Below are 12,632 nucleotides of genomic sequence, written 5' to 3'. Positions count from 1 at the left end.
TTGTTATTGTTTGCTACTGGGAGGCAGAATTTATTGCTGATCAGCTGCTGAAGTCCCAGAGATCTAACTGGTCTACCTACTTCCCATTTCTCCAACAGAGAGTGGATAGAGAGTTTATCTTGGCAAATTTAATCTGATTTTCATTTTCTTATGTTTAAAAGCTCCATTGCTTGTCAGCCAAGGATCAATACACGCATATTTCCTCAGCCTGAGATGTTGGTGGAGTGTGAGCATCTTTGTGTGTGTTTGAGAGGGTGAGAACAGCAACACTAATGATGTCTATCACACACGCAGACATGCCTGCAAAGGCCAGCTTGGATTTTTCTCTCTGATTCTTTTTTTCTTTTTTCTTTTAGTGAGTGCAGCCCTCTGGAATTGTGGAGTTCCAAGGGCCTATAAAAGCAGAAATTGATTCAAAGCGAGTCTCTCCCAACTCATCTCGGTTTGCTTCTTGCCCCCATGCAGAACATAATTCTGAGCCTGTCAAGTGGAATCTATGTACAGCTTACGTTTGGGCTAAGCCGTGTCTCTTGCATTTACACTGGGAATCAGCACTGATAACCTGAAGCATTAAGGGTAACTCGAGCATGCAGGCTGGGTGGGAAGTGTTTGGCAGCCCCTGCAAGACAGAGTGTCTTAGGCTTTTCATGAATGAATAATAGTGAAGCCCGGCTTTGTCGGTGCCATTGTCACTTTTTCAGTCTACTGGGTACTTTTGGGTTGTTATTTTTTACTGATATAGGCCTGCCATCTCTCTTCCTCTTTGCCTGGGAATCACACAGCCTGGGGTACTTCCCACTTTTGGATGTGATCATCCATCGCATTCCTTTGCTCTGACCACATCCACAAAGTTATCCCCTTCAATATTACTGGCAATTATGGAAATTTGCCCAAGAGAGCTGATTTTGCTGGATCAAAGCAAAGCATTTTGCAGAATAGCAAAAAAAAAAAAAAAAAAAAAAAAGCCCTTTGCAAATGAAAGAGCCTAAAGGAAACTCACTGCCTTTGACAGATCTGAGAGATTTGGCCATTGGGCCACTTATCTTTATAAGTGGGGGTGTGAAACACAGAGCAGTCAAATACAACATTCCTAGAGTGGACATAAAAAGGGGGTGTCTGGACCAGCCAGTCAGAACTTCCCATTTCCCCCTGGGCTGGGACAAACTTCCTCTACATGTGACCAGAGGTGGGCATGACCTCACCTGTGCAGGTAACAAAATAGCACAGGGGAGGCAGCCATCTCTATCTCTCTGACTCCATTCCTCAAAGAAGCAACATGTCCTTAGCCTGAGATGCTCTCTTGGCTTCCAGCCTAGAGAGGACAAAGGAACTATCTCCTCATGGGATAGATTCCATGTGTATATATTTTGTAACTTAAGTCTGCCTTCTGGGATCCTTCTGTGAACAGAATGTGAGTAAACTGTTTTATATATTTTTATACAAGACTGTGTCGTGTCTATTCTTTTAAGAGGGAATAAAGGGGAATTACCAGGAAACTGCTTCTAGAGACTTATGCAAGCCTGCCAAAAACCTATCTGCTGTGTAAGTTTAAAAGGGGGAATGTTACTCTGCTAAATTGTTGAACTTGTTAACACAAGTTGGGAAGGATATAATTAAACAATATATCCTCCCTTGCCTGGGTGGGGACTCCCTGGTCCTGAATGGGGCAACTGTGCCCCTGAAGGACCAGGTGTGCAGCCTGGGAGTCATTTTGGACTCACAGCTGTCCATGGAGGCACAGATCAGTTCTGTGTCCAGGGCAGCTGTCTACCAGCTCCATCTGGTATGCAGGCTGAGACCCTACCTGACCACAGACTGTCTGGCCAGAGTGGTGCATGTTCTGTTTATCTCCCGCTCAGACAACTGCTATGTGCTCTATGTGGGGCTACCTTTGAAGGTGACTCAGAAACTACAACTAATCCAGAATGCGGCAGGTAGACTGGGAGTGGCCGCTGGGACCATACAACACCAGTCCTAAAGGATCTTCATTGGCTCCCAGTGCATTTCCAAGTACAATTCAAAGGGTTGGTGCTGACCTTTAAAGCCTTAAACGGCCTCAGCCCAGTGTACCTGAAGGAGTGTCTTCACCCCCATCATTCAGCCTGGACACCAAGGTCTTTCTCCGAAGGTCTTCTGCTGGCTCCCACACTGCGAGAAGTGAAGTTACAGGGAACCAAGCAGAGGGCCTTCTCGGTAGTGACTTTTAGAAGACATCTGAAGGCATCCCTGTATTGGGAAGTTTTTAATGTTTGATGTTTTATTATGGTTCGATATATGCTGTAAGCCACCTAGAGTGGCTGGGGAAACCCAGCCAGATGGGTGGAGTATAGATAATAACAATAGTAATAAATAAATAAAACCAACAGGGCTGCTTGCAAAATGAAACTAGTGTGGTTCTGATGAGGTAAGAGCATAATAAAAGTCTTGCTGGATCAGGCCACAGGCCCATCTAGTCCAGCGTCCATTTCTCACAGTGGCCAACCAGATGTCCCAGTGGAAGCCTGGAAGGAGGATCTGAGCACAACAGCACTCTGCTCTTGCAGTTTCCAGCAACTGCTATTCAGATGCATTGCTGCATCGGACATTGAGATACCCTTCATGGCTAGTAACCATGGCTAGTGAATCTGGAGTGGGAGCCGTGGCCACAGCCTTTATTTACCAGCCACTGACTAGGAATCTGCAGACTCATTTAATCAGTTACTGTCCTCCCTGATTAGCCAGGGCTAATTTACTGTTGGCTAAGGTGAAAGCCGTATGGCAAAGTGATCAGGTAAACACTCTGTGTCTGGTTAGCTTTTGAGGAAACGCCAGTCCTCTTCACGGCAGCCTGAGACAGAGTGTTAATAAAAGAGCCCAGTTGTTCTGGAGGCCCCTGGAGGCCTCTCTTTTTGTTTGCTTTCCATATCCTTCATGAAAAGAATAATTCTTCCTTCCCAGGGCACTGAGTTTGTATGTGCCATTTAAAGCTCACAGCAAGAGATGGGGAAACAAAATGTTCACTGAGCCAGGGGGAAGGGGGCTTCCTATAAATTGATTCCACCCTCTCCAGCAGCTGAGGTGAGTCTCCATGATCAGCTGGCACTGCTGTCTGTGCCCATGGACAGAAGGGGATGGAGGGAGAGACAGCTAGTCAATGTTCCCATCCAAGTGGAACCAAATGGCTCTGCCAGGAGATAGGGAGATAGGCTGAAAGGTAGGTCCATTGTGCGGGTGACTCTCAAGGAGGATAGTGTGATCGATCACCAGTATTGGTTTCTTGCAGATCATTGTAGGTGATCTCCGTGCCTATAGGGAGCCTATAGATTAACCTCAGGGCTGCTAGGAAAGTGTTGCTTGAACTTCAGATATGAACCACTGAAATGGAGCCAGGTCTGGATTCACAATGTGTTAAAGAGATGAAAAGCAACTTGAGCAAAAGAACAGCTTAGCTGGATCTAGTCCAGTATTCCTGGTTCTCACAGTGGTCAGCTGATGGGAACACTGCAGTTAAGACATGAGCCATTTCCCTACACCATGCATAATTTTTATAACTTCTGTTGTAAGAATGTAAGAAGAGTCTGGCTGCTGAATCAGGCCAACAGGGGACCAGCACTCTGTTCTCATGGTGGCCAACTGGGTGCCTATGGGAAGCGCATGAGCAAGACAAGACCTGATCACAACAGCATTTCTTCCCACTTGTGATTCCCAGAAACTGATATTTAGAGAAATGGCAGGGACACAGGAGGGCGCCATGTTGGCAAAGGCTGGATTGTTGTCATCTCTAAGCTGGTCCAAGCTGGATGGCTTACCTTTAGCAAGAAGGACTTACGTGGCTCAGTGCGGTAGAGCAGAGGCATGCTTTGCATGCAGGATGCACTGGCTTCAATCCACAGTATTTCCAGTTGAAGACAGTTTCTCAGAGAGCAAGATGGGACTGAGGCCGTGGTGGGCTGCTGTTGATGCTGCTTTGAGTCAATGCAGACAATCCTGGGCTCGGTTTTGACTCCATATCAGGCCGCTCCATATGTTGAGATGAAGAAGCTTCTGCCTGAAAGATCCCTAATTATCCTTGCTTATCGCTTTTTCTCTGGTAGGAGCAGGCCTCTCTGACAGCACAGAAGAAGGCCTCCTGTGAGCGAAGCCGGCTGCTCCCACCGTGGAAAGTGATTTGAGAGTGAAGGCTTTCAAAGTTGGGTGAGTAATGGGTAAGGATGTGGCAGGCATGTTTGGCAACGATAAATCAAAAGAGAATGGGGGAGCTGGGTTGAGGGAATTTGGAGCCAGATGATCCAAATGGGAGGGCGTCCAAGCAAGTCTGCCCTTCACTTCCAAACTCCACTAGGCAGTATCCGGCATTTTCATGTCTTCTTGGTGGTTCTAATGGAGAGAAAGAAAGAAGGGAAGTAGATTTAAGGTGAAGCGCCATGTTTGTGAGTGTGTGTGTGTGTATGTTTGGGGAGAAAGAGAGGGACTATCCTTGGCAGCCTATGCCTGCCAACTATTTTGAAGCCATTTCCAGAAGAGCAGCTGGGTTCCAGAGCAACCTTAACCCACGATCTGTACTGCTGCAAGGATAAGGATAGGGACAAAGAAAGCTGCATTATACTGAGTCAGATTATTAGTCCATCTGACTTAGTATTGTCTACTAAGTACTGTAAGCCAACCAGTGTGGTTGGGGAAACCCAGCCAGATGGGCAGGGTATAAATAAGATAAAATAATAATATATAGGTAAAGGTAAAGGTACCCCTGCCCGTACGGGCCAGTCTTGACAGACTCTGGGGTTGTGCACCCATCTCACTTAAGAGGCCAGGGGCCAGCGCTGTCCGGAGACACTTCCGGGTCACGTGGCCAGCGTGACATCGCTGTTCTGGCAAGCCAGAGCCGCACACGGAAACGCCGTTTACCTTCCCGCTGGTAAGCGGTCCCTATTTATCTACTTGCACCAGGAGGTGCTTTCGAACTGCTAGGTTGGCAGGCGCTGGGACCGAGCAGCGGGAGCGCACCCCGCCACAGGGATTCAAACCGCCGATCTTTCGATCGGCAAGCCCTAGGCGCTGAGGCTTTAACCCACAGCGCCACCTGCGTCCCAAAATAATATATATATATATTTAAATAATCATTATTACTATTACATTGTCTGGCGGCAGCAGCAAGAGGAGGCTCTCCCAGCCCTACTGTACTGCTGTGGACTGAACCTGGGACCTTTTGCATGCAAAGCAAGCACTCTACCATTGAGCCCAGCCCTTCCACAGGGCTGAAGAAGCTATATGGTTCAATGGTAAAGCAGAGTTGTTCCTTAAGCAGAGGTGTTGCTCCAACTATGGGAGGGGGGAGGGCTACTAACATGGAAGCCCCCTCTGTACCCACTGAAAGTGGACAGAGCCCATGCTACTACTTGCAGTATTCCTTGGAAGGTGTGGTGCTGGGGGTGGAGCAGGGCTGGTGATAAATCCACTGAGATCCAAAGCTGGCCCATTTTTTGGATAGGGGCCACATCTGAGCCTTTCTTCTGCACCAGCCCGGAGCTGGTGCAGCAAAAAAGGAAAATATAGCCAGCTGGTACAATTGGCTGGGCTCCAGGTGCATCCGTAGATCTGCCAGTTCCTTATGCCCCACTGCTCCTGGCTGGGGCTCTTGAGTGTTGTCTAAGCCTGTTGTAGCAAAAACAACAAAGTGTCTTGTGAAACTTGAAGAACTAGCATATTAATTATGACATAAGCTTTCGTGGACTAAAGCCCGTTTCATCAGATGAATTAAAGTGCAATTTCAGGGTTGCTGGTATATCTATTTATACATGGCTGGAGGTGGGGGAATTGGAACAGTGTGGTCAGAAGAAAATGAAATGCAGACCAACAGAGAAAGATAATTAAATTATTAACACTGGCCACCCCCCAAAAAATCAGCTGACAATGCAGATATCCCAGCACTGGTGAGATAATTAACATATATAGTGTGCTTTAAAAAACAAAAATAGTCCCAGGTTAGTCCCTGAGTGATAGCATTAAACCGCCCAATGAGTTGTAATTCATCAGTCTCATGTTGCTGTATCCCTTTGAAATGGTTTGCTTTCATAGTTTCCTGAGATTGCTGTAAAAGAAAAAAGAAAACAAAGAGAAGCAGCAGCAGCAGCAGCACAGGAGCCTTGCCAGGAAAATAGTTGGCAGCCCTGTACCCATTTTTCTCTCCCATGCCCCTCAGACTCAGTTGGTGCTTCATCAGTGCATGTTGTAATCAGCAAACATGATTAAATGATGCTTCCGTGGACAAAAAGAGGAGACAAGATTTAGTAGGCACGTTGTGGTTTCATCAGGAAGCCCAAGAATAAGCGGAGAAGATGAAGGAAGCAAGAGGGACCCAATCTCTACAAGAGAGAAGTGAAGGAAGGAAGGGGAGGGGAGAGTTTATGGCTTAAATTTGCCAAGGAGATTCTTTAATAACGTTATTCATCTTTCTGTCAAATGTGTCATATTAATGTACTGAAAGGGGACCAGGAGAGGATGAATTAAGACTTAAATGTGCTAAAATGACTTAAGGAATATTTAAATACAATACAAATTATTTTTATAGATTCGCTTTCAATGCAAACGTCTCACGGATGCTTCCCAGGCAGATGAGCAATTTGCAAGGAGAGAGGAAGTGCAACGGAAATTTGCCATTTCAAACAGGGCAGTCCTAGCCTCGAGTTATGACAGCTGGGTGAAGATAGGATTGCAAGAAAAAGAGGCACAGGGAGATTCTTTGGATACAGAGTCAGACCTTCCAACCCCAGTCTGGGAAGGGGTGTACTCATGAGGTTAGCCACAATCCAGATCTATCTGGTCGCTTCTTATGAAACACTGCTTTTTAACACACCTTTCCCTGAAACCAGCTCTGATCCGAATTGAGAAAAAGAGGGACCTAGCTGTGTTTTAAGCAGGGCTGGATTTAGATGAAGAGAGGCCACTTGTGAGGCCCCTCCCCACCCCCACCCTCACAACTAGAAGAAAATGGAAGAGTGTTATAAACAAAATTGAGTGAACCTAAGGATGATGACGGGTATTTAAAATTCTACATTAAAATGTCCTTGCATGAAGTCTTGGGTTTGCAATTTTGGGAGAGGGGAGACTGCACACCGGGGAGTGGGCTGGCTGGTGAGACCCCCTAGATTTAGAGGCCCTAGGCTTCAGCCTACTTAAGGTAAAGGTAAAGGGACCCCTGACCATTAGGTCCAGTCGTGACCGACTCTGGGGTTACGGAGCTCATCTCGCTTTATTGGCCAAGGGAGCCAGTGTACAGCTTCCAGGTCATGTGGCCAGCATGACTAAGCTGCTTCTGGTGAACCAGAGCAGCGCACAGAAACACCGTTTACCTTCCTGCCAGAGCAGTACCTATTTATCTACTTGCACTTTACATGCTTTCGAACTGCTAGGTTGGCAGGAGCAGGGACCAAGCGACAGGAGCTCACTCCGTCGCGGGGATTCAAAACGCCAACCTTCTGATTGGCAAGTTCTAGGCTCTGTGGTTTAACCCACAGTGCCACCCACATCCCTCTCAGCCTACTTAGCCTATACATAAATCCGGCACTGGGTTTAAGCCACCCCCACATACACAGCGCAGGTGCCTGCCCTTTCCTCTGCACATCTTCCTTTGCAACAGGTGCGAAGGAAACTGCTGCCTAAGCAAGCGAGCAGGAAACAAAGACTAAGCAGATAAATCTCCCCCTCTATTTCTCCTTGAGAAATATCTCCCTCTTCGATCTGCAAAGCAACAGATTGAAGAAAGCAGGAGGACCACCCTTCCCCCTCCCGGCCGCAATTGCTTGGTCCCTCGTTAGCTCTACACAGAAATCTGACTGGCTGCTTCTGGCGGGGCCTGACTGAGGCCTCTTTCCCTTTGATTCCCCCCTGCCCCACGTTTTCCCTTTGGAGAGATAGCAATTTTTTGTTGCTGAAGAAAAGAGGCAAATTAAAACTCGAAAGCTAGAGAAAGAAGGAGGCGCCACTTTTGTCTGTTTGTTTATTTATTTCCCGGCCAGTGTCCAGGTCGATTTTGAGATCGTTTCTCCATCTCTTCCCCCACTCCCTCACATAAGTGCTTTGCCAGAGACAAACCAGAGAGGGAGTCATTCAGCTCCTCTGCTGAGGGAGAGAAACACATAACCGAGTCACGAAGCTCGGTCAATGCAGGGAACACTCCGACGCCAAATTGAACTTTCCTTGCCTCGCAGTGGTCTTTGAAAGCATTCAATTATCTGCCTGCACCTATAGAAAAATGTTGGAATTGCTTCCCAGGGCCTTTAAAAGGCTCGGCACATGAAAAGGCACTCGCGCACTGGCTCAGCAGCAGCAGCCCCACCAGCTAGCAAGAGAAATAACCCGCCTGTTTGCTTCGGATGGAGAAGAGGCACAATCTGGCCCATTTCTCCCTCTGCCTCCAGAGTATTTTGCTCCCCTCTGCTCCTGGAGTGGCCTTCTTGTCCGAGATGCAGAATTCTGTTTGTGGGAGACAATGCATGCAGCCAGATCAAAGGACAGGTCACAAAGCTTGGGTGTAGCCAGGATTTATGTTAAGGAGGGGCAGGTAGTCAGGATTTACCTTTGGGGGGGGGAGTGGCTGTTGAGACCACATAACACCAGTCCTGAAAGACCTACATTGGCTCCCAGTACATTTCCAAGCACAATTCAAAGTGCTGGTGCTGACCTTTAAAGCCCTAACAGCCTTGGCCCAATATATCTGAAGGAGCGTCTCCACCCCCATCATTCAGCCCAGACACTGAGATCCAGCTCTGAGGGTCTTCTTGCAGTTCCCTCCCTGCAAGAATGAGTTTACAAGGAACCAGGCAGAGGGCCTTCTCGGTAGTGGTGCCCACCCTGTGGAATGCCCTCCCATCATACGTCAAGGAAATAATCAACTATCTGACTTTTAGAAGACATCTCAAAGCAGCCCTGTTTAGGGAAGTTTTAAATGTTTGATATTTTATCATTCTTTTAATATTCTATTGGGAGCCGTCGAGAGTGGGCGGGGTATAAATAATAAATTACTATCATCATCATCATCATCATATCCTCCTCCTCCTCCTCTGTCAGGCTCTGTCTAGCTGATTCAGAATGAAATGTCTCAACAACAGTTGTTTTAAATTACTTACAGTTGTTTTAAATTACTTGCTTGCAGGTTTCTCAAAGGCATCTGGTTGGCCACTGTGAGAGCAAGATGCTGGACCAGATGGGTCCCTTTGGCCTGATCCGGCAGGCTCTTCTTGTGTACTTATTCTGGATTAGTTTATTTGTAACTGTATTCCTATACTGCTATACAGTGGTACCTTGGGTTACAGACACTTCAGGTTACAGACACTTCAGGTTACAGACTCCAGTAACCCAGAAATAGTACCTCGGGTTAAGAACTTAAGTTAAAGCCATGGTTTTCCCAGTAGTGATGTATGGAAGTGAGAGCTGGACCATAAAGAAGGCTGATCACTGAAGAATTGATGCTTTTGAATTATGGTGCTGGAGGAGACTCTTGAGAGTCCCATGGACTTCAAGAAGATCAAACCTATCCATTCTTAAGAAAATTAGCCCTGAGTGCTCACTGGAAGGACAGATCGTGAAGCTGAGACTCCAATACTTTGGCCACCTCATGAGAAGAGAAGACTCCCTGGAAAAGACCCTGATGTTGGGAAAGATTGAGGGCACAAGGAGAAGGGGACGACAGAGGATGAGATGGTTGGACAGTGTTCTCGAAGCTACAAACATGAGTTTGACCAAACTGCGGGAGGCAGTGGAAGACAGGAGTGCCTGGCGTGCTCTGGTCCATGGGGTCACGAAGAGTCAGACACGACTAAACGACTAAACAACAACAACAAGCTGGTGTTCAACGTTAAAACAGAAAGTGCCATTTGTAAACTACAGAGAAAAAGCATGGACTGGCTAATCAGTGGTGTGCGCTGAATTTTTTCATAGGGGCACAGTTAGGGTGATGTCCTGACAACATCACACCAAGCCTCTGACAGTATGCTAGAACTCTCTTGCCTCCTTCCCCAAGCCAGGTGGGCTTTGAGAAGGTGACAGGAAGGCTCTCGGACCCCTCAGAGCATCATGCCTCGCTCCCTAAGCTGGGCAGAAGCTTCCTGGGCTTTGGGAAGGAGACACCAGGGGAACATTTAGGGGACTAGCCTAGTCCCCCTAGTCCACTGACCGCACACCACTTTGGGCAATCAAAAATAAAAATCTTGCAGCTCCACAGGCCTGCCAGCATAGAAAAGTCTTCAAGAGACATCTGAAAGCCAAAACGGAGGCTACCTGCTGTGTTTCTGCTGAAAGAGTGTTCCACAGAGTGGAATCAGCAGTGATATTAAATGTCCAGCTTCTGGCTGAGGCCCAACAAGGTTCGGCAACACAGGGAACGAATAACAACCCTCTTCCAGATGATTGCCATGATCCTAGAACCAAGTTCAATGGAGGGAGGAGACAAGAATGATGCCCCATGCATGATAGACTTTAATGAAGGGCTTCTTGTCGCAGGGTGCTTCTAGCCATGTATAATCCGTCTGAAAAGGTAATTTGAAAATACTAAGAAATTATATACATCTATACGTTTAGTAAGTCGGTCTGCCTGTAGGAGAGCCAGGAGTGGCTTTGCTTCCTTGTTGAGTGAGTGCTTGGATTTCTTGCTGCTTAACATTTGAAGGGGCACCAGCAGAATGAGACCTAGAATTTATTATTATTATTTATTTAATTTCTATTCCGCCCTATACCCGAAGGACTCAGATTCCAGAAAAAGGGGCAACCAAATGGATCAAGGGAATGGAACAGCTCCCCTCAGAAGAAAGGTTCCAACATTTGAGGCTCTGAGCAAGAGGTGGTATGATAGAAGATTGTAAGATTATGCATGGCATAGAGGAAGTGGATACAGAAAGGGTTTTCTCCCTTTCTCATCAGAGGAGAACTCATATCCATCCAACGAAGCTGAATGTTGGGAGATTCGGAAGAGACAAAATGAAGAAAGGCCTCTTCAAACAGCATAGAATTAAACTATGGAACTCACTTCCACAGGAGGCAGAGATGGCTTTGAAATAGGACTGGACAAGTTCATGGAGGAGAAGCCTATCTATTAGTACCTACTAGTCATTTGTTTATTTAAAACACTCTCTACCACCTTTCATTGAAAATGCTAAGGTCGTACCCAACAGTAATTTAATAATAATCATAATCATAATCATAATCATAATAATTTATTAATACCCCACCCATCTGGCTGGCTTTCCCCAGCCACTCTGGGTGGCTCCCAACAGAATACTAAAAGCACAATAAAACATCAAACATTAAACATTTCCCTAAACAGGTCTGCCTTCAGATGTCTTCTAAAAGTCATCATTTAAAAGAATTTAAAAATCTGTAGAATGTTTTAATACCAGCTTTTGATCCTAGCAAGCCCCATCAGCCCATTTGGCTCTTCCTACAACAACTAGGCATGTAAACTAGTCATAAGCCAGTTGAGATGTCATCATGGCTTCCACTGCAGGACTCTGGAAGTTATGGCCTTAGGAGTTGCAGAGAACCCATCAGAGAAGTCGTTCAACACTTTTTGGCAGCTTTCTCTAACCTGCTGCTCCTGTCCCAAATGCTTAGGTCTACATCTCCCATCAGCCCCAGCCAGCCAGCAGGACTATTCTGACTGGGGATGGTGGGAGATGCAATCCATGATGCCTACAGGCTACACCCATTTTCAAAGGTGCCCTCAAGGCAGAAATGGCACAGAAGCAGTGGTCAGGGAAAACATGAGTTTGAATGGGATTATTTTTTTTTTTAAGGGCATATTTGTACATGTAAGTGGTGGCAATGGTAGTGGGCTGTTCTGCCACTAAAATAGGTGTTGTTTTAAGTCAAAAATTGAAACCGGAGAACATTCTGCAGAGCCTCTGCAGAGCTTAGCACGTCCCTCCTAATGGTCCAGCGACATTGTGATTCTGAATCAATGCAAGACAATGAAATGTCAAGATGGCTGCAGCCGACGTCCCAGCTCTCGGTCTGCCTGACCTTCTCACTGTCAGAAAATGCATCTCTCCAGCACGCTTCCCCCTCACAAGCTTTGCCCGTAGCCGGCTTAGCTGAGATGAGAGGCTCTGCAATTGTTCGGATAATGCTCAGAGGGCAAACTGGTTTTCCAAGAGTACAATTCTCCATCTATTAACCCACAGGTCCAGCAAACTCCAGCTTTGTCCGCTTTCCCAGAGCCGGCTATTACTGTGCACGCTCATTATTGCCCTGTACTGAAAAAGACCGAAGGGGGGAGGAAAGGGGGGGGTGGATCCCTTGGTGTTATTCTTGTCCATAATACATGTCAAAATGCAGAGGTACAAGGTGTCTCTGGGAAATGCATATGTATGAGATGGGGTCAAGGAGGTCGGCCGGCAGCCAGCTGAAAGATGGGGCACTGGCTAAATCTCCAGCGATTACCTGCCCCATCTTCAGCCCGATAGCTTGCACATACCATGCTGGCTCAAAGCTGGCACCTGCCTGTCAAATGTTTGCAAGCGGCAGCCAACATTTGCTAAGATACTTTGGAGGCAGGCAGGGGACGGAGAAACGGGACAAGAGGAGCAGAACCAGGTAGGGGGTGTGGGGTGAGGGAAAAGGCCCAGAGGCAGGAGGGACAGTAGAGAAGGTCCCAGAAGGTC

The sequence above is a fragment of the Podarcis cretensis genome, assembly GCF_951804945.1.
Source record: "Podarcis cretensis genome assembly, chromosome: 15".
NCBI classification, from domain to species: Eukaryota; Metazoa; Chordata; class Lepidosauria; order Squamata; family Lacertidae; genus Podarcis; species Podarcis cretensis.
Note: the sequence above shows the minus strand (reverse complement) of the source record.